Here is a 24,489-nt window from a genome sequence, read left to right on the forward strand (position 1 = left end):
TTCCTCGAGTGCATGCATATTGCTTATAAATGCATATGTGTCTCATATAAATGTATGCCTGTTGCATATAAATGCATTTATGTTTATGTGTTTATTTATGTACATTTTGTATTTTCTCTGCCTTATCTAATATGTGTGGACTGTATAATTTATTAGATATAAAAAGTCTAAATATGTTGTTGTAGTCCGCTCTTTGGTAACAACAAACATGTTCAATTTTAAAAAGACATCATCTATAAACATAATACCATGAGCAAAAACTATTAAAACTTTCATAATTTCAAAATTTTTAAATTATTTTTCAATATCTATGTCGAGCTATATCAGGCGAATATTGTGGTTGTGGGGATATAGGTTGGAAATTTTGGCGCGAGATTTCCGAAGAATTATGTAATGCAGTATCCGACGGTGAATTATCGTGGTGCAAAATCCAAGAGTTGTTGGCCCATAGTTCTGGCTTGCTTTTATGAATAGCTTCGCGCATTTGACAGTTTGGCCGGTCAGAAGGAATTTGAAGTACATCACACTTCGTAAATCGAGGAAATTATCAACGTGATCCTGACTTTTGACTTGCTTTGATTATTTCGTTCTCGGCTTACCTTTGCCACGATATTCGGCCGACTGTCCATCTGATTTTAGGTCCTTAACATAGATCACAGACTTACCGCCAGTAGTAATACGTTTCATGACATATTAGTAGTCGGAAAGTATTGTTTCACAGACGTTAACCAGATGCTTTTTTCAAAAAAATTTACTGAATCGTGCTTTTACTTTTCTTGGACCCAAATTATCTTTCAAAATGGTTTCCAATGATCCCTTCGATACTGCATCGACGCCAATAAGATCTCTAACTGTAAATTGTCATTCTCAAGCTCCAATTCTTTTATTTCATTGATGTATAGATCATCAGTTGATGTTAATGTCCATCCTGGACGTTGTTCGTCGTCAACATGTTCTCGACCATCAGGGGTAATTTGTACCAATCAAAAGCACTTGCTCGCGACAAACAATTATCACCGAAGGTCTTTTGAACTTTTTGGCACCAGAAATTTGAAGCCGCACACACAATTTAATGGAACTTATTGTGAAATAAATTAACTCATCGTAAGAATTGCCGAATGCATGTTATGTACTCTAGAAAAGCAAGCGTACACTAAACACCACACTAATGATTATTTCTATATGACATTTGGTACAGATGACACTGACAGTCATACAACTTAGAAAGAAAATATTTCGACGAATGGGTTTTAGCGCGAAAATTAAATTAAAAATACTTACTATATTTTGACCACAGTAATAAAATTTCTAAGCTTTGGATTTAGGTCTACAACTTTGCTTCCGCCGTTTTTTTGTAAATTTAAGGCTTTATTGTATAAAAACGGTCCAAAAGTGTTTTCCCTTATTCGCTCAAAAAGCAATGCTTGATTAACACACGAAATGCTTTATGATCCATTTTTTTTGTAAACTAACACAAGTTGCTTTACAAAATTTCTATATATTTTTAATACCTAATAGAAATCATATAGATGGTAATAGTAGAGTAATAGTATTATATTTGTATGTGTCAGCCTCAGTAAAGCGTGGACGGGTCCTCAGCCGCACTTTTCTTGGAATTAAAAAAGAAAAGCAAAATTTCCAGCAAATGTCGAGAATTCGGCTCAAACAGCGACATTTTCAGTTGAGAATAAGTTTGGGGTGCAAACAGATCGTTACAAATATTTTGTTGGGTTAATGTTGACAGAAATGTCCAAGATCGATTAAAACGATTTAATCGACCAGTGCTTGACCCTAGAGACATCTATGAGAAAACGGCGGAAGCAAAGTTGTAGACCAATAGTATAAATCTTTTCGAATAAGGAACAAAACTGCAAAAACTTCAATATTTTACTGAGGGGTATTGTTACTGCCGTGATATACTTTTGCCAATAAAGCATGCAAAATTGCTATCAATTAGTACATATTAACATTGATTATTTTGCATATCCAAAACGCTAACATTTACTCGTATGCAAAGATTAAAAATTTTATTTTAAATTATGAAATTTTATTCGATATTTGTGGCCTTTACGACGGTAATTCCTCGAAATAACATTGTTTGTAGTTTTGTTGGCAGCTTACGATAATTAACGTTCAAGCACATGATAGCCTCGTAAAGAAAATATAATTTTAACGTGCATATTAGCGAGTAGCTTACGTTCCGTAAATACATACCTAAACCCACACAGGAAGAAACGAAACTGTGAACTACTGTAATTATGCAAACGCACTTAACTTTTGATTACCTTATACTACATATCAATATTTCAAGGTGCCACGTCGTATGAGACACAAAGTTTATAAGGCACTTCCTCATTAGATTTGATGTATAACTTTTACTGCATAAACGCTTTTTTAATGAAAGATCAAAAATAATAAATTCTATACAGCGAAATTTTTTCTACTAAAATATGCTTTCGTTAAAGTTGAAGATTTATTTTCTTAACGCAAAGTTAAAAACAATTCGATGTTATCGGACGTCAACAAAAAAATCAAACAGACAACCGACCTACATCGCTTTCAAAAAAAACAACCACATGCCTACACCATTGGTAAGCTCTCTCGTCATCGTTAAATAATGTTTAGTTATGATTAATATTGTTAATGGCGGAAATATCAAAGGCTTTGGATACAACTATATTTAAAGCAAGCTACTGCTTATGTTTTCATGTTTGTATACTATATACTATATGTATGTACATGAGCAGCTCTATACATGAGTTATACAATGGAACATTACTTGCAGTAGAGCTTCCCCGGCATTGTCGACCTCTGCCAGGCTTGGTGTTACACACGCTTTTACAGCGCTCAGGCTTATAAACAACAGGTGTGCCGCACAAGCGTTAAACGGCTTGAAGCACTTTTCCTGCTGTTTCTTAGGTTCTGCTTATTTAACTTTTTTATTATCCACAGCGATTCTCTTTAAATGTTAATGCATGCTGCTTTAACATTGATTTGGTTGCCATTTTTGTTTGCCACATTTATTTGGATGAGAAACTTTTTCGTTGAAAGCGTATTTGTTCAATTTTTTTGTATTATAAAAATAATTTTATATGAACTAGCACTACCGCAAGCTACTGGTTGAACTTTCTGGAATACATTACAAATGCAAGGTACATTCCAAAGTAAATAGGACTTTTTGAACAGGACTAGCGCCTGTGACGGCATCTATATGCCAACTGGTGCGTTAGAATCTGCTATCTTTATCGATTGTCCAGTGAGAATTCCATGACATTTCGTTAATTGGAAGTGAAGTTATTGCGTTTTAAGTGTCTGTATGTTTGTGTTATTTGGTGCGTGGTGTCATGCAATATGGTTTCACGTTTTCAAAGTGGTCGTGAAGATATAAATGATGATCAACATGTGGGCCAATCAAAATCCGTGATAACCGGTAATTCCATCGAAACTGTACGTAAGTTTATCAAAAATCAGCGGAAATCGTCATTAAAATTCAAGAAAATGGAAACATCGATTGACCAAACATAGGGGCTTACGAAAGGTTTGTGCACGGTTTGTTCCCCACAAATTGACTGAAAACCAAAAATTGCTCAAAATCCAATCGAAGGACACATTTTAACCATTAGCCACTCCCCGTATTCACCTGATATGGCAGCGTGCGACTTCCTCCTTTTCGGAGAAATGCACTTGCCTATAAAAGGAAAACATTGTGCAGTCGTAGAGGCCATTCAAAACGCTTGCACCGGCATACTGGCCATATTTGAATACCACAGTTACTTTATCCTTTGAAGTGCAGTAGTTCTATATTGAAATGATACTATAAAACATAAACAACATTTTTTCCAACAATATATATGTACAATGTACTCTCACTGCGTTACACCTTTGTCATTGTGCTGCACTTTCATATTTCCGCTCCGATCATGTTACGACAACGCTTTAGCATATAGACTGTATGTATTTTTTCTCTCTTATATACATTGAAGAATTTTTTCGAAACAGATATGGAATACCTTTCGCATTTATCATGAAACACAAACGTGGACGAACTGAAAAATAATAAAATGTTCTAGCCGGCGAATGGAATGTGAAAAGAAAACCACACGTTGGTTTCAATAAAATTCAGAGCACATAAATCACTTCATTCGCATGCAGTGACTGCTGCAATATGAAAAGAAAGAACCATCTAAATGCTAAGAATTTAAGGTTTTCACTTGAACCCAGCTAGCAAACAATAATATTTATAAATATTAAATAAGGTGTCCGAGCCATTTTTGAGAAATATTATTCTCACGAACATACCAAAACTGAGGCAATAATAAAAAAATAAAGCCACATGTTGGCTTCAAGATTGTTTAGATTCTCTGATTAAATAATCCCCCTTTTCAGGGTCCAAGGGTATTAGAATAATGATGGGCTCTCTGGTTCCAGACTTAAAGTGTACAAGAGTAGAGTTACTAAGAGCTAATTTTTATAATTTCTTACGTAATTTATTGTCTAATGGGTGCTTATGTAAACTTCTATCTGTGCATGTGCTTACGGCACTTTGTTGCGTGCTATTGCGCATTTCATGCCACTGTTGTCACAACTGTTGCTTTCCTTACAGTCATATTTTGCAACACTCCATGCAAAAACTGGTGCCTTCTCTTGACGGAAGCAGCCATTATGCTTTTAAACAAACTACAACTGTGCGCTTTATGTGCCACATAAAGGCTTGACTGCCTGCCAGCTTTTCGAGTTGAGCAACATAACTAAAGTCTTTATGAATTCCATTGGTTAAAATGATATGAAAAAGAAAAGTATGAACATGAAATTGGAGCGTGAGGAAAGGGATTAAACATAATTTCCATTAAAAGTGCTTTTGACAATTGTCTGGCTGTTTGGGCTGCTGTAAGTGTCACTTGGTAGGACAGTGCCTCTGAAAGCAGCGGTAAATGTTGAACTACAATCGGAATTTAATGTTGCTTATAACATTTAAGTAATGACTACTTTATTATTTTATTGCTTCTACTTATGTATATATTTCTAATTTCTAAATGACATCACATTAATTTAATTTAGCTCATTTGGTTTTATTGCTGCAATTGCTTATAAATCATTTAATTAAAATTATCGAGTTAATAATTGGTTAGTTATTGCCACTAAGTATTATTCCATATTCTTTGATTGTAATCGATAAAGATTTAATTGCATTAAGTTTTATAAGTATTGCACCCAGAATTTATTTGTTGAATATTTTTAATTTTTGTATCGATATCGATTATGATTTTCAAACTTTATTATACATATGTACAAAGCTTATAATACCCATAAGGAAATATCGGAAATCCTATAAAATATACATATATACATACAAAAAAGTACTCGGAAATCGTAAATAAAAGGCAAAATATCTAGTTATTCATAAATATTTATTTTGTCGTCTTCAAAGTACTTCCCAACCGATGTAACACACTTATGCCAACGATTTTTCCAGTCCTCCACTTTTCAAAAGAACTTTTTGGGACGGCCTCAGCTTTTCCAGCGAATTTCGTTTTATCTCTTCTATCGACTGAGGACAGATTCCGCGGAGCCGCAATTTCAGTTTGGAGAACAAGAAAAAATAACACGGAGCCAAATCTTATGAATGTTGTGGTACATCGATGGTATTCATTGCGTTTTCGGCTTTAAATTCGGTCAGAATTCTTTGTTTGGTTTGAGCGGCTTTGGCGTGATTTTTTGGTCTCGGCTCATTTTTTCCCTCCAAATTGATGATTATGAAATTATTTGCATGTTAAATTCAAAAGCCCATGTCAACCTTTGCGGAATCGGAATTCGCTTGATCAAGCAAGTTCAGGTTCAAAGAGACCTGCTACTGTACTCTTTAAAAAAAAATTCAGCTTTATCGGGACGAGTCGAGCAAGAACTTGCGCGTTTTATACCCAAAATATACACCAAAATAGTTCGAACGGACTCGAACAGACTCTCGAGAGATGTCGGTCCTGATTTTCAAGCACCGTATCCTTCACTGTATTATATTTTCGATATCTCGACTGTCTTTAAAAGCTTTGTATTTGATAAAACTGAATAACCGTAAGCCTTTTTCAACATTCGCAACGATTCTGCACACAAAATTTCGTTATACATATGTGACCTGGTCTACGGAAAGGGGGCTTAGGTGTCAAAAAAAGGAGAACAATTAATGAGATAACGAGAAACTGAAGATTATTTTTAACAGCTTTTCCCAGAAAACTAGTTTTCGCACGTTAGCTCCCTTTTCGTAGACCAGGTCACATATACACAAAATACTGCTGAGGTGTACCGACATAAGCAGTTGTTTTTAAACAACTTTGTTTGATAGATCGCTCTCATATTTGGCATAGTTATTAAGGACAGTCCTACTGTTCAAAAAAGTTAAGTAATTTGAAATAACATTTACCCGAGGAATTTATATTACAATTTCTCGTGTACTTTTTTGACACAATTTACATATGCCTTTATCTCACCGCTGCTATCAGACCACTATGGTCCATGTCATGCAAACTGACCTGTCATAATAAAGTTCTTGTATGAAAAGTGTTATGTTCATTTGTGAAAGATGTTACATATAACTCAAATCGAACCGATGTGAACGTATTTTCTTATATACTAACACTCCATTGGATTCATTTAGACTTTTTATTTACTGGGAACTTAGTTCAATTATTAATACCGTGGAATTTTATCTACTTATTTAAGCTTTTTATACTTATAAATATTTCATTTCAATCTCTCCAATTACCACAAAATTCAACAAAAATAATTCAACGTGTTAAATAAACCCAATAGTAGAAATCGAAAAATATGGAAAATGATATTTATAAATTCACAAAATATTTAGTTAGCATTCCAATTGCCCCAAAAAATATAAAAAACATATTTAGTGGTCCACATACATACATACATTTACATTGGTACATTATGTGTAAAATATGGTTGACCGATTTGTGTTATTAGTAAATCAGAGAATGCGCAGGGTACATACTTGTACTATATAAACTCCACTCGTTGCTCACTCAACCATTTAATATTGTGTGAAATCAATCAATTGCAAACTGGGCATTAAAATACATATATATATTAGTAAATGACGCAATTTGGTTCAGAGGGAGTAGGCCGCGCGAGTGTTGTAGGAAATTTGCATATGAAATGTATTTGATTGACGACTGAAATAAAATTCATCGCCGAGCATCACAATGCGGACGCACGGAAACATATATTTAAGTCTATTAAGCCAAACATATGCCGTTGAACAACGATTTGAACGCTTAGAATGTTGTAAATATATTGTTGTTTCTACCACTGAATTCCAAAAAACCAAAATTTTAAATAATTTTTTAAGTATTTATTTTTGAAAATGTTGCAAAAAAGTTCAACATTCGTTATTCAATGGAAGGTAAAAGGGTGACAATCATTTAAGGTATTTTATTATCTTCTGTTATAGGTCGTAGACGCATTACGGCTCATTAAAACGTATAAAAATAGATGTACATACATATGGGATATAAACTCAACCCATCTGGAATGATTACTTTAATTGTTTCTATGCTGTTTTTTTCCTTTACCAAAAAATTATTATATCTCCTATGATATATCCAATATTATACGTTCACGTAATTTTGACAAAAAAATCTTACAAATTGACCGATATACACGGTATAAATGCAACCATAAGTTTGATATCCTCATATTGTACAGAGATGTTGTATTATGTATATATTATACATACATATATTCGTTGAAGATTGGTGTATACGGCATAAAATCACTCGGTCGAACACCTTATATTAGGTATATGGGACTTAGGAAAGTATTGTTCTGATTTTATCCAGTTCCGAAGCAAGGGTACAGTATTATCAGAACAAGATTCATCCGAATTTCTATAATATAGTATATCTCACAGATTGACCGATACTTTCAATAAAATGTTCGATATCCCGGGGCTTGAACAATTGTGTTACGATTTCTACAATTTTTGATTATAAGGTGGCCTACTTTAATCGCACTATTCGGGTAAAGTTTTATCCTGATACAGATTATATATCAATTTCCACTTCACAATATTGAATGGTCAGGTTAGTGTTACCTGCCGAATTTGGTTGAAATTGAATAGCAGTTCCTGAGATTTTGGTTTTCACCCAAATCACCAATCAAATTTTGATAGCAGCCCCTTTAATATCATTTTGTATGCCCTTGGACATTTATTAATTGAGATAATGCACTTTTTGTATTTTTCAACATAACCATTATATGGGAAAAAGACGTAGTTATACCCCATTTCATCCATTTTTACACTTTTGGAGGGTATATCAAAAAGATTTGACATGAATAAATTTGCTTAGTAAAGCTTTAGAGATTAAGGAAATTTGTACATTAATGAATAACGAAGCACAAAAGAACTGAATTCTGTTGATACTCATATACTAACGGAATATTAAATATTGAGAAGATGCTATAAATTACTATGAGACCAATTATTTCAACAGTTCGGGAAGTCACAACCGTAGTTTTTTATTCAAGCCAAACAAAACAAAAAATAAAGCCACACAACAAGCTTAAAGAAGCTTAGCTCTGCAATATTGTACGCCAAAAGATAGAGATAGAGCTCTGCGCGTAACATACACACAAGGATATACAACATTTTTGGTGCCTGATCGTTGATTGCGCATTCAATAGCGTTGACATAACGACGAATTGGCATAACTGCAGCCAAAGCGCAATTCGGTTTGGCAAACTCAATCGATGTGTAGGTGGTCACGCAGGGAATTACTAAGGAACAAGCGCCAAATCAAAGCTTGGACTGCAGCTAGCAATACTACGATTTCACTTGTAACCTAATGATTTTTTTGCAATGGCATAACGGAATTACATCGTTATGTGTGAAAATTGTTTCCTCCTTAATATGTAGTGATTTTGGCCTTTACTGTTGAAGTCCATATGAAATCCCTTATTCACGCTATATAACGCGATATGGTCACTGACGTTTTAAGTAGCACCAACGATTTATAAAAACCTTCTAATTTCACGCGCTTTGATTTCAGTTTGATTAAGATTTTACTTATACGACGTGTTGTACTTTATGAATACTTTGAAAGAACTATCTTTTTAGAAAAAAAATCAGACCTTTTCTTTTAGATTGCAAAATTTTGTATTAGAATAAAAGTTTTTTTATTTTCAAGTTGCAGGTTCATGTTATTAATATAAAAGATCAAAAATTGTGTTTTATAATAGCGGCAATCATTATCACGACTTAAATTAAAAATACTTTTTTAAGGACAAAAACGCAACTTCAGTAAAATGAAACACCAGTAAAAGCAAATTGACTTTAAAAGAACAAAAAGAACAACGGCCAAGATATTTTATATTCTTCTGTTAATACCAGTGATCGTATTACATGCGCTTTATCTATTAATTTAATATTTCATTGAACATAATGAACCGAATTTAAATGACAGTAAATTGTTATTTGCGTTTACATGCAAAGGCCTTCACGTGTGTTGGCTTACATAAATTCATGAGCTTTCAAAGTTGTGAATGCTACTGCAAACTTGAAAACTGCAATTAAGCCCTATGACATGTTTATTTTTCTTTAAATTCAGAACTTTTTTTAGAAATTTTAATTAATCCCTTATAAATTGCACATGTGTGGTAAAATAAAAGTAAGGATTAAGTCACTAAATTTAAACAGTTAAAAAATGTGGTTGTCTATGATAAGATATCGATATTCAGTCAGAAATACAGTAGCTCACCCAAAACAGAATAGTTCTTAATAAAACAATTCCTTAATCATAGGGGACATTTGTTGTTAAAGAAGAGTTCAATAAAAACGTTAACTTCGGTTGCACCGAAGTTAATATACCCTTCACAGGAGCATTTCTTTTAGTAACTATGTGTTCAGTTTGTATGGAAGATACATAGCATCTGAACAATTTTTTCGGAGATTATATTATTACCTTAAGTAGTAATCCATGTCATATTTTTTCCTATATTAAATTATTATAGGAAAAAAACCTGTGCCAATTTTTGTGAAGATACATTGGCAAATGTGAAAGTTTTCCATACAAGAACTTGATTTCGATCGTTCAATTTGTATGACAACTATATGTTATAGTGGTCCGATATCGGCAATTGCGACAAATTAGTAGCTTCTTGAAGAGAAAATAACGTTTGCAAAATTTCAAAACAATCTCTTAAAAACTGAGGTACTAGTTCGTATATATACAGACAGACGGACAGACAGACAGACGGACATGGCTAAATCGACTCAGCTCAACATACTGATCATTTATATATATACTTTACAGCTTAAGTCTGGATGAGCTGAATATTAGTATACCACCGAATATGCTTTCCAAATATTCAAATCCATTTTTTTTATCAATTTCCATATAAAGCACTATTAAAATTTAAGGATCTATATATTGAATTTCATGACCCAACTGTTCTTACAGTATCTAATATTGGTTCAGATATTCTGATATCCCTTATTAGTTTCATTATCCCTCCTACAGAAATATTTCACAAATAATCTCTTCAAACACATGCTTACGACTAGATGTTATAAAAAGTAAATGTTCAATCATTTTCCATTCTTTTATCACAAATTTATTAATGATGTACATTCAATAATTACTATTTAAAAAAAATTATCTTTTTACGTGTATGCATTTGGGATATCAAATTTCTCTTTTTCAATTCACATATGAAGTGCACGCGCATATGTACAAATTCTCTTTTTATACTCTTGCAACACGTTAGTACAGAGTATAATAGTTTTATTTACCTAACGGTTGTATGTATCACCTAAAACTAATCTAGATAGATATGGGGTTATATATAAATAAATAATGATCAGGATGACGAGATGAGTTGAAATACGGGTGAATGTCTGACTACTGCCACGCCCACAAGTCGCCATTATCCGAAAACCTATAAAGTGCTATAATTAAGCACTAAATTAAGGTAAAAAACTGTAATTTGGGACAGAGGACAGTATCAAAGGGCACCTGTGAGCAAAAATTTTTGAAAAAAGTGGGCGTGGCTCCAACCTCATATGTTTAGTGTACATATCTAAGCTACACTACTAAACCTATAACAACCAAATTTTCTAAGAGTAAATTATAATACTATTATAAGAGCTTCTACCAGTAGTGTAAAAATGGATTAAATCCGATTAGAAATACGAAAGGACTTTTTTGACTACACACTGTAAATGTTTGCGAACTTTCGGGTGACGTTATACAGCATATATCGTATTTGAGTTATCTCAAAGAAAATTATAGAGCGTGTTTTATTCTTAACAGTGTATCGTTGTGCACAAAACAGACATAATTGGGCGAAAACTTGATCTAGCCACCATATAAGTTATATAAGGATTTTCGAAGATCCGGCTAACTTTATTCTTATGATTGGTTTTTTAGTAGTGTGTGGCATGTTAATAGTATTTGTCTTGCGAAAAAAAAATAAAATCGGGTCGTTACTACCCCAACTCCCACATACTACATATAATGATTTTCGTTTTTCTAGCAATCCTTATGTGTCTGTCAGTGTATGAGTTAGATATAGTATATGTACATACATATGTATAAAATTGCATATATTCCGATCAGCTGTTTGATGTTTTACTCTTTAAGGCTTCCCTGACTTTGATTCTTGCAAATGGCAAGAGTATAAAATTTTCGGTTGCACCCGAACTTCGCCTTTTCTTACTTGTTTGGTAATTTCATTTGCAACCGATTTTCCTGACCAAACTGTATTGCAAAGAGATTTAAAGCTAACAAGTTCACCGGAAATTAAATAACACGGTCAATGCGTTACTTAATTATTTAACACACTTTGCTGAGGGCTGTATAATATACTAAATAAGGTAAAAAACTCTTTTTCTTATTTATTTAAAAAATCAATTTCTTACATAAAAATGTAATTACATTTAAATGTCGACTTTATATAATAGGCAGCGTTAAAAATTATTTTTTTTTGTGAGTGTCAATAACATTAATTTAAGGATTCAATTTTTTTTTTTCGCTAAAAAAAATTTGTGAACTTCTACTAAAAATTAAATTAAATAAACAAATACACCTGAATATTTGAATAATGTGTATCCTATAATCTCATCGTTTTACATAGTTTTCTTCAGTTCATTAATACTAGTAAAACTGTTACACTTCACAAACCCACCAAATTTATATATAGTTTATAAAACTATCTCTTACCCATTCTGTTTTTATATGTTCCCTCATTATGCCAATATCCACAAATACTACGGAATTTCATTTTTACTTCATGTTTTAAAGTACCAATTGCTTATAGTGACCTCAGTAAACCCAAACATTCTTCTCGCATTTATGCTGTAATCATCATCAGCATCAAATTTAGTATTCTTCCGCGGAAAAATGAAAACAGAATATTTCCCAGAGGAATATGTCAAAAGAGGAAAATTCAAAATCATTGATGCTCATTTAAGTAAGCACTTTCTACTGAAGTGGTAGGAGTTGATGGGTTTAATGAGCGAATATTCAATAATCAGTAGCCGGGAAACAAGCTGTGATGATGCGCTGCTGTATTGACTACTCGAAAATTCGAAAATGCAACAGAAATCAATGACGCACAAAATATTTTCTCACCAGAGCTACATATGAACGTTTTACCGATGGTACGCTTGCACTTTTGATTTCACATTGCTTTCCATATACGAATGTATTGCGAGTAGTTATCGACTATTTGTACATGTAACACTTAACTGGTAGTCAATTTGAAGGTGTTTTTTTTCTCGTGCTTTCAGTGGAAAAAATTAAAAGAAAGTAGGAAGCTTATTTTATACCAATGTAAAGGGTATGTAAGAGAATAATTGAAGTCCGTAGTAATAATAAATTTTGCTATAAACATAAAACTATTATAGGTTACGTTAATCGCATAGATCAATTTTGGTCCTTTGCGATACCAGATGAAGTTCAGTTGCTAGTTCAAAGAAGAGTAGTCATCCTTTAGAATGCCTGCGCTTGACGTGAATTTGAACAGACTCTGGGACCCCATTATCGATACCTCCCCCAATGTATCGTACCGTGGGGTCCTCAGATGCTTACAGCATAGTCTTGCCAAAGCGAGACAAGTGCACAAGACATGATTCATGTTTCCCTGGTGCCCTGCTCTAGTCATTTCCTGCAGCCACTCGATCTGGCAGTCCCGTCCTGCGGGCGTGTGTCGCCACCAGACAGTGATCAGTTAGTATTCCCATAATGTCTCTTCTATCGAGCGGGAATAAGAATTTTGTATAATTCCGGTCTACCGTTTTGCACATGACTTCTGCAGTTTTCACCCTGGTGGCTCCTTCCATGGGGTTTCGATTTTCTTTACTTTGCTGCTGCCACTATCGTCGTATAGACAATGCATGATACTGATTATTAAAAGCTTCGTGGTCTTTGTTAACTACACTACAAAATTTTCCAAATATTGATTGTTATTGATAATAACGTCTATATAATCTTAAAACACTTTAAAACCAGTGTGATTAGAAAACACTTTTAAATATGCATATCATTAAAACTTTTTCATTACTTCAAATTACAAAGTTATAACTTGTAGCCTTACTGGAAAAAAGAATGTGTAAGTACTTTCCGTCACTTATTTAGTAATAAATAACTGCCTCCTATTCTCTACAAAAAGCCAAGCTATTCTAAGTTTGCAATTAATTTATTTCAAAATTGTTAGACCTACAAATTTCTAATTAGCACAACACAATTGTGGCAATTGTAGCGATTGTGTTTACTAATTAACACCAGGTTTACTCGTACTTTGGCCTAGTAGCATGAATTCGTTTGCACATTCATGATTATGCAGGAATCAGTATTACTGAATGACCGTAATTATCGGCGCTTAGTAACTTGAAAATCATTGAATTCCTCTTGTGTGTATAAGCATGTATTAAATATAGCAATGAAATTGCTTTGGCGTGTATGTATGTTACCTCAAATAGCGTTGACTTTAGTATACACAGTTTCGACATTTGGGCTAATCGAAGTTAAGTGCACGCACTGAGTACAATCAGCTAGAATAGTACTTATGATACATATATTAATAATTGAAAAGTTTCCAGCACGTCAATATGTCAATCGTTTGCAGCAGTCTGGTGGTCACTTTTCATACAATAATAAACACTTTTAGCGCTTTGTGACTAATACTGAGTAAAAAGTCAGCTAATGAATGAACTTTTAAATGGACACGTCAAGCTTAAGTGGGAGGAAAGCTAGCTGCTATCAAAGACTTGACCGAAATACGCGATGCCTGGTAAATTAAGTTAGGATCATAATGTAGAGGGTAAAATTGCATGTTACTTACAGACATTTGACTGGACCATTTCTTGAAATTAACGAGTCACCGAACTTTGCTGCAATGCGTTCGTGATTAAACGCGGAACATGAAACTGCGCATCGTCTTGTTGAAAATAGAGTTCGTCTGCGTCAAAATCGATAGAGTTCGCAAAAAATTAACTTGGTCAGCATTGTGCATCCTGCCTCATTTAGAAAGAAATAAGGTCTGATGATGCCACCATCCGCTTCAAATGGTTCATTTTGGTCGATGCAATTGCGTTTCCTGAACCACATGAGATTTTTTATCACCACCATAGCGAATATTTGTTTGTTGACGAATCCATTATACCAAATGGCACCACTTCCTGAATACACAAATCCGTAAACAAAGATGACCACCACGAGCTGTCAAAACCACGTCACCCCTATTGATAGACGCTTTGTCACCCATAACCAAATTTTATCAGACTCCCACAGTATTATTGTACACTGTACCACCTACTTATGTAAAGTTTGGCACGAAGGTCGCAACTCCTAAAAGCTAGTGTCGCAAGCTCTATATATTATATCAGGTGTGTGTTAATTAACAGCGTGATGAGTTGAGTCGATTTAGCCAGAACCAACGTGTCTGTCTGTCTGTATATTAGCGAAGTATACCTTCACTTTTTTAGATATAGATCTGTGCAAACCGTCTTTTTCTACCCAAAAAGGTGCTCACTTGTCTAAATTACCGATCCCGAACTGAGGATATGCCATAAAAATTGAACGAGAAATCATCAAATCCTTATATGAAAAACTGTTTTTTTATTTGACGAGATATCTTAACAAAGATTGGGTTGGTCTATTGTAAAGGCATTGCGAATATCTCTGAGAATATTATTCAGAGTGCACCACTTCATCAAATCAAGCTTTTGTATAGAAAATTTCGATATTTGACTCGAAATCTACATGGAATTTTTCAAGGGTTTCAGGACGGATCACTACAATATACAGCTGCCTCCGCTTTAAATCTAGATAAGGATTAAAGATTTATGCGAGTACATATCGTTCATATATGTAATGCATTAGCCGATATTAAAGGTTTTTAGTTTTTTTTTGTTGCTTTTCACTAGATGATTAATTTCGATTTCGTTTTTCACATAAAAGCATTTTCCCAATCACACTAACAAAAGTTTGATCTTGTTAAATATCAGCACAAAATTTATTTATATAACACTAAAGAGACAAAGAAATCTTTAAACTTGACCGGCGTCTTTTGTTGCATCTTTGTAACCATACTGTATACGCATATGAGGTTACTCATACGCCATCGCGTACACTCAGACTTTTAATGCACATTCTGACGTTGTGTTAAATAAACACAAGTTATATATTCATATTTGTAAATATTGCGTAAGACTTTCAATCAACCCAAGTTTATTTTAAAGTTATTATGCTATATTTATTTATAATTACTATCTTATTAACAGAGTCAAGTTGAAATTTTTAATGCACTCAATTAAACAAACTTTTTGCTATTCTTTAACATTTACCAAATAATTGCTGATGATGGCCAGAGCATACATACATACATATACTTGTATGTTGTAGCTCACAAGAATGAACGATGCTACTTTCGTGTGCTTGCTATTATTTTCCATGAATTAAATGAAAACAAAAAGTTGGAATATGAGAAAAGTTAAAGAGAATGCATTTTGAGCGACAGTTTGCCTAGAAAAAGTTTCAAAAAAATATTAATTCCACTGTAAAATTAAACGCGAAATTTCGTGTGGAAAACTAAACAAATCTTATATGCGTCGCTTGGTGTCAGAAGTTTATTTTGGCGTGTGCTAAATAGTCACATCCAGAAATTCGCAGCTTTATTCCTAGTTTATAACTTTTTGCATAAATTTTTATAATTGCGAAATTCTTTCAGTCACCTGAGCGCATGGTTGAACTATTTCAACGTGCGGTAACGCGATAATAACAAAGTAGCAAAAAATTTGTGCTGAAATTTTGCGAACTTTACCAAACATATGTGAATATTAATTAGTTGTGCGACTAAAACTCTGCTACTCGTATGAGCATATTTTTAGGAAAAAAATGCAATAAAAAAATTTTTGAAGAATACTTTTAAAATATCCTTATATTTAGGAAAAGGTAAATATATGAATGTATATACAAAGAAAATACTTGAAACACAATTTATATCGAAACCAAATCTCAATCCAGCTTCGCTTCTCTTATTGCTTTTTTATCTGTTTTTTTCTACACTCAGGGTTGCCACAGTTTTTAAATTTTTTTTGTCGGCTCGTGCAGTATGCTGAAGCTCTTACTCTTATTACCAAACGAATTTTTATACAAAATTATATGAATATAAAGAAACACAACGTAAGAATGTGCATTAACAATCAATCGTGAGCGCTGGCGTATGAGCAACCTCAAGCCCACAATTAGATACACTGATTCCGCCTAAAGAAGATTATTTCAAGTAAAATCTGAAAGATGAATTAAAATAATCTAATTTTATGCGGTCTCTCGGTAAAATGCTTTAAACTTGTTTTGAGAATTTATTTCTTAAATATGGATTGAGTTATTTTATTCGGACCTTTTGTACATTATTGAATTGTATTTTTTTTCAAGACGTTCTGGAGGAAGCTCTGTTACCAGCTTATGCTTCAATATTTCTGCATTAAAAAACTTACCCTATACTGTCAAAAGCATACTCAATAATGTACAAAAGGTCCGAATAAAATTACTCAATGCATATTTAAGAAATAAATTCGAAAAAAGTATTTTTTTCTACCTTGAAACCCTAAACCCTCCCTTAAGCTTTGGCATTTTGAGAAAATGAACGTACATAGGAATTTCCAAAAACAGCTTGTGTACAGTTTTACACTACATGTCTCCGTCTCAAATATTTTATGAAAAAAATTGTTATAGTGAAAGTAAGTTTTAATTTTTGTTTTTATTCTATTGACAACCACCGAGTTGTTTGATTAAAGCAGATATTATTCCAACTATAGCACTCGATCTTAAAAGCATGTTGTTATTTGTAATTAGTAGAAAAGACAGTCCATGCTAACTTAGCTACCGTAAGCTTAGGCAGGCAGAAATGGAATATATGTGCGCTCTGTTTATAAATTATTTAACATTTCCCTAAAATTAAATGTTTTGATTTTATTGCTCTCCCTAAGAACTTAATGAACAAAGTTACTAAAATGTCCACGTATGTGGTCTAGTTTAACTCTTATACCTACAAGTTCACCTTGAAAATATCTTCAGAAAAAATCCAATTTCTTCGTTTTTTCCTTCTTTTTGTGTAAACTTTCAACATTTTTTATTTATTATTATTATTTCGTAGCGGTTTTTATGTCGGCTAGACGGCGGTAAGATTTATATGCGATTTGTAAGAGATTTATTTTCAATTTCAATATTTACCTTGTACTGTTTGTTGCGTTTTCTTCTATTTTTGTGCTCAGTAGCTAAAGGCAATAGCGGATTTATGATTCCTTTTAATGCTTAAGTGCTCACAGGTGTGCGCGTGTTGTGCTTTTATATTTCATTGAAAAACCTCTATATGAATATCTTTATTGTGGTTACTATGTATGAACATTCTGTATGGCTTTGACTGTTATAGAAAAAAAAAATGGAAATAAGGAAAATATTTAATTCTATTTCACTTGGAGCACTATACCCAAGTAGTTTAATTAATATTTATCTCTTTTCTCCCAATAGTTTTCTTCTAAAAAAATTTTAAAAGGTTTGGTTTAATTAATAATGATTAACGTATTGAATGTTCAAGATAATGCTAACTGCTTATATGCATAACAACTATTTGCTTTATTACAAAGTTTTAAATACAAGTATATTGGCGTAAGTTTGGTTCGATAACAAATTGCTAATTGAATTTAATATAAGAGGTAGCAAAAATAAATCCATTATCAGCAATCTGTAATCCGCATTCTATAAGACGAATTGGTTATGCTTTATGGTATTAGAAATATGAGACTCAGTACTAAAAAATTTTTCAGACATTTTTTTGTATGCTTGACTCAGTATCAAAAATGGATACCAGCAACAAAAAATACCCAAAAGTTTTCGAAATTTCTTCGATAGAGGCGAAAACGCAAGCCAAGTGTCTGAAAAGGTGTTTATAGATCTGAGCTATAGCCACCATCCGTTTCGATAATTTGAATGCCTAGGATGCCCCACGTTCATGCCAATCTTCAGAGATATTGTTCAAATAAAGAAAACCGATTGCTCAGAAGCTAAACATTGTATAAAAACCGTTCGAACCATTTACTATATATGAGGCTGAATTCAAAACAAACATGTATGGGTGACACACGAAGTAATACAAAAGAAAATCTCATGTTCCGAATTTCCTTCCTACGTACGGTTACTGGTATTGAAAGCTGGGCCTATTACGACAACGAACTTAGTGTAAACAAACGTGAACGAGACACTCCTCGATAGTGATTCAATAAGCGCTTCTGGCCTAAAAAGAACTTCGAAAATGGACAGTCACAGGGTTTTCCAATAGGGATAACGTTAATGGATTTACTTTAACTATATCTTATATTTTGGCAATTATAGCTCTCCCAGTGATTATGCACATTAAAAAAATCATAAATAACAAGTGTTATTTTTGGTTCACCAAGAGACATTAAAGGCGATGGCGTATATTTAATTATTTTAGTGATAACAATCGGAAATACATTGTGACAAAAAAGTACTCGGGAGCTATAAATAAAACGCAAAATATTTATTTATTCTTCAATATTTATGACCGTCTGTCGATCGGGAAGAAATTCATGATACACCAAACCACGATTACCGGAGAAAACAATGAGCATCACCTTGATTTTTTAACCGGCTTTGGCGTGGTTTTTTGGTTTCCGCTCATTTTCTTCTCTCCATTCCGATGATTGTTATTTTCTTTGCTTGTTAAATTCATAAACCTATGTTTCACTATTAGTTATAATGCTCTCCATAAATGTTAGATCGGAATTCGCACGACCAAGCATGTCCAGAGAGACCCGTTATGGTACTCTTTTTGAAAAAAAATCAAATTCGAACAATAATTTAATACCTAAATATCCACCAAAATCATTAGAACGGTCAAATGGGTCGACATTTTACTTTCAATTGGTTTTTGCTAGCTTAAAACTTTTTATATTTTCATTGAGACATTATTAATATTCTCATAAATCATCATTATTTTCATAATTATTTTTGGTATTTTGTAACATGCACATCCTATCGCTTTACTCCACCATAAATACAACCAACCACTGGATAAATAGTGGCGCTTTTGTTATTTAATCCACTGCATGGCTACTAATCGTCATCGTCATTTCCTTCAGCCTTGTGCGCATACCTCCTTTGCTTCGATTTCTCATTTATCTTGTGCTTCCTTTCTTCGTTTAGCTCAAACTCAATTTCGACTTTATACAATTATGGGCTTATTAAACTTTGCTGTTATGATGAATTTATTTCATAGGTCGCTGCCGCTGCCTAAGGACTGCACGAGGTCAATCTTGACTGCCTGTGTTGTATTGCAAAGTATGTGCAACTTAAGATATTCTAAGCTACTAAAACTTAAAATACGCCCTCACTTATTTTCGCTATGCCATACCTTCGTATACATTAGGGTATTCAATATTTCCAAAGTTGATATTTTCATACGCCTCTGATGTTTTAAATTTTGCCCTCAAAAAATTATCCAACGTAAACAAGCTTTTTATTTTCAATTTAAGCAGTGCCTAAATAAGATTGCTTTCCATATATTTATTATGGAGTTTTTTGCATTAAATTCTTTATCTCTAATATATCTAAATAAACCCATAACTTTGAAAATATGATTATCTTATGCAAATTAAAGGTTTTATTAATTTCTTTCATAAAGCCTTACACACAGTTAAATTTTTTTATCATATTCAATACACCGTGCCGTATGAGCAACACAAAAAATCTAAGACACTTACGAATACTTTGTATTTTGATGTAAAATTATGATCAATCGTAACTTTTGAATGATTTGGTACGGAAAAAATTAATAAGATCTGATTTAGAGCTGAAATTTTTGTATTAGAATATTCTCATATAGTTGTAGATATGCTTGCTTAATGCAAAATATCAAAAAATCCTCTAATACAAGTATATACATGAAAAAAGTAAAGTAACTTAGGCACTAAAAATAAAGAGCTTTTTTTGTTACATAGTTTTTTAGAGCAAACACTGTAGTCTTTGAGGGTGTCTGAAAACTCGGAATATGGCGAATATCCTAATATACATTTATAGACATTGCTCAAAGATTTCCGAGAATTTGCTACTACCACTCCGGTTGTTTTTGTTAGGTTAAGTTTCATCACAACTCACAGCATTTATTTTTATTTATTGAAAAGTTTTACTATGGTCTCAGGGCTGAAAATTTTATAAAGTATTCGCCTGCGATCTAAAGTATGCTTGCATTGCCAACGGCTCCAGTTACTGATTTTGTAGCTGCAAATAAAATGCATGTAGATATATATGTACATATATATTTATAAATGAGCAATAACGTACCGAAGAATGTACATATATACGAACATATACCCGATGCTTTGAAGAATTTGTGAATGTACTAATGCGATGCATAATTTAATGCTTTTGTGCGGTTCGATAGAATTTGCTGTAGAAATCCATTTGTGACCACTTTCATCGTAGCTCTTCACTTTATTGCATAAAATATATAAACTTTGTGGTTTCCGGAGTTTTCAGGCGAATTTTATTTAATATCAGTTAATCTTGCTGATCTATTCTGTATATTTGGTAAACTCACCGAGCTAATTTGAAAGTAATTAAGGTCGTGTGGCAAAATTAATGCCTGATTTTGCTTCATATAATATATTGATTAGGGTCATCTATATTATGTTGAGTATAATTCATATATAGTTTTCTTTGCCAAATTTTGATTCTATGGTTCATTTATACACAAATCATATAGCTTTGGTTTATCTATCAGATAATCAAAACACTCCATTTACACTTAATGTCCTTAAAAGTTTACCTTGTACGCCTTTTATGTCTGTTATACCGGCAAAACAAAAATAAGTTGATATCAAATACATGAGGACATTCAAAATGCTTCATGGTGTTCTTTAAGCTATAAAAATTTCAAGAGAGTTGCTATAAAACTATATTCAATCTTGCTTTATTATTGTGTGCCATGAAATTGCCCACATAATTGTGCAATAATTTTTTAAATGAATCAAGATTCTTTACTTAAAAAAAACACGGAAACTTTAAACATAATGGGGAATGTTTATTATCATTCGAAAGAACATTATTTTACATTTATGTTTTGAAGATTATCCCTTTCACATGTTGGCCGCAGCTACGTCTCAGATGGTCCATTCGCTGTAAAAAAAATGTTAAATGATACCTCAACACAAAACTATACTTTATACATAAGCAAATAATACAAGCAGCTTTAGAGTTAAGCAAAATCGTAGAGTAGCCAAATTTTTAAAGCAGTTTTAATAAGACAGATATCCATCTATGTATACATATATAATTTTTTTCATTTTCAACTTATGAGTAAATTCAATAGGAAACCTATGCACATCAATTTACAAATACACGATTTTAATTTTCATAGTTAAATCTAAATTCGAATTCCATCGAAATATCCAGGAAGAGCTACTTATTTATATTGATCACTGGCTCATTGACTGGTGAACATCATTAGCAATTTTGGAAATTCTGTGTAAATTAAAAAATCGCTGGTTAAAATCGACGTAGTTGCAATTTAAATAAAACTCTTTTTGAACCTCATTGCGGCTGTGAATTACATTTACATATTTGCAGGTTATTTTACTATGTGGAAAAGTTAAAATATTTGTAGCCATTGAGATTATATGTAGAAATATTTGCGTCATCTCTCATACAGTATTTATAATTATATCAGCTCTCTTCTCTGATTCTTTTGATCTGTTTTCTTTTTTTTAATATCTTGGTTTTCGGATAATTTGATAAACAGTACAGTCGAATTATGTAATATACTTGTATATGCAAAAAGTCATAAATTTTGACTGTGTCTCATATTTTCAAAATTTGTCTGTGTTTGAGCCTTTGCTTAATTCATTTGCTGATTTCCTCTACCTTTTACTTAACTGCCTTTTACTTAACTGCTGAAAAATGAGTCCGTTGTCATATTATTTATTTATACCGTAGCTGATTAAGACTGTAGGTCAGCAAGGGGAATAAAATTAGTACAAAATTGACAAGGGTGGAATTTAAGCATCAAATCCTTGCCAAAATGTCTGAACTTCAATAATTGAGCAAATGCTTAAATAGACAGCACTCAGTTGAGTAAGTCATTAAGGCATTGAGTTTCTATATTAATCATGTCCTTACATATATTTAACAGTACAGCAATCATCTCTTGTAATTTCTTATATTTCAAATTGATGGCGAAGTCCAAGGGGGAACTTTAATGTTATCTTTGGTGTTCCACCTTAAAGGAAATAGCATGATATTTCTTTGAATATTCTTTAACACTAAAATTTCATAATGGGAGTCCATTTGAATAATTATATAGATTATTATAGTGTATTATAAACTACTCATATTTGCATATAAGTTAATGAAAAAGTTCTTTTTAACCAATCTATATTATATATGACAGTACTTATAATTAAGTAATACTTAGAATCTCATATGAAAATATTTAATTCTGTGTAAGAGTATTGAGGAAGAACTGAGTCATTGTTTGAATAAGAAGAAGCTCTCTGTACAATATAAAAACTTACAACACTTCAAATCTTTTCAGTTGATTTAATAAACATGCATAGAAATGTTCACTTGACTGTTGGCAAACAAAAACAAACGATGACTAAGTGACTAATTGATTAATTGAAGCAGAATGAAAGAATGGAAATGGTGGATGACTGATTACCGCTTCGTTGAGCTGATGTTAAGTTCGTGTGACTTGAAATGGTTGGCCGCACTGAACGCCGATGGGTGTGCTAATGTTTGATAAGCACATGAATACAAATATGTTTTTGTTAATATTAAGTGTACAGATATTTTTGGTAGTGAGGTTTTTAACTACTTCAAATATATTAATTTTGGATTTTATGTACTTTTGTGGTACCAAAAAAGTTATTGACTAGTTTTAGGTTGATTTGTAAATGTGAAATATATTTCTTTCTGACTAGAAATACTTTGTTTTATATTTTGAAAAAGCAGGTTGGCGTACTTTTGATTTAATGACCGTCTGTTTTATTGTATCCCAAGCAGTTTACGAGATAAAAATTTTAATTTGTTTGAAGACTACAAAATAATATTTTATAGATAAAACGGGAACGTATAATGGTATTGGATCCAGAATTGGCAGATAATTGACGTTGCCCTTTCAATAGATAGGCGTGTGGTACAAATCTCCAATTTTCCCCATAAGAGAGGAAAATTTAGGTTGCACATCATCATCAACATTTACCAAAATGGTAAATTCACAGAAATCAACTGCTTACTGCAGAAACCATGTAAACATTTAGTAAAAAATAAATGTATGATAATAGAAATTTTCAAAGTAAAAGATGCAATAATGTGTTTTACTTAATTATTTTAGCAGAGAACAACAGTGAGTATGGACACAATTTTTTTCGCAATTTTTTTTCTATTTTTCCCAATATAATTTTTGTATGAATTTATATCATACAATTTCTATAAATTTTCCAAAACTCCTCTGAAATTCCTTTCATTTGACGCAAAAATCGGCTAAGACTTGTTGAAATTACGAAAAAAGACTTTTTCTTTGTTTCTTCCAATTTTCCAAAACTTCTTTCAAATCCCGACAATTTGACACCAAATTCATAAAAATCGGTTAAGATTTGCCGAAATTATGAAAAAATTGCCATTTTCTTCATTTTTTCCTAATTTTCCAAAACTCCTCTCAAATCCCTTTAATTTGACACCAAAATCATCAAAGTCGGTTAAGATTTGCCAAAATTATGAAAAAATCGCCATTTTCTTCATTTTTCCTAATTTTCCAAAACTCCTCTCAAATCGCTTTAATTTGACACAAAAATCAGCAAAATCGGTTAAGATTTTCCGAAAATATGTAAAAATCGCCGTTTTTTCGTGTTTTCCAATTTGCGAAAATTCCTTTTAATCCCTTTAATTTAAGACCAAAATTATC

General features: G+C 32.5%; 1 protein-coding gene across 3 annotated transcripts in view; it reads left to right on the forward strand.

Moving 5' to 3' along the window:
• Positions 1-24,489, forward strand: part of LOC120773402 — a 68,740-nt gene that overhangs the window by 32,477 nt on the left and 11,774 nt on the right. The window contains exon 3 of one of the 3 annotated variants that reach the window (XR_005705160.1): positions 23,119-23,509. The exons of the other annotated variants lie outside the window; for them this stretch is intronic. The gene's annotated coding sequence lies outside the window, so the exon portion shown is untranslated. Of the gene's footprint in view, positions 1-23,118; positions 23,510-24,489 lie in introns of those variants that run through there. 3 annotated transcript variants of the gene reach the window in all.

The sequence above is a fragment of the Bactrocera tryoni genome, chromosome 4, assembly GCF_016617805.1.
Source record: "Bactrocera tryoni isolate S06 chromosome 4, CSIRO_BtryS06_freeze2, whole genome shotgun sequence".
Classification (NCBI taxonomy): domain Eukaryota; kingdom Metazoa; phylum Arthropoda; class Insecta; order Diptera; family Tephritidae; genus Bactrocera; species Bactrocera tryoni.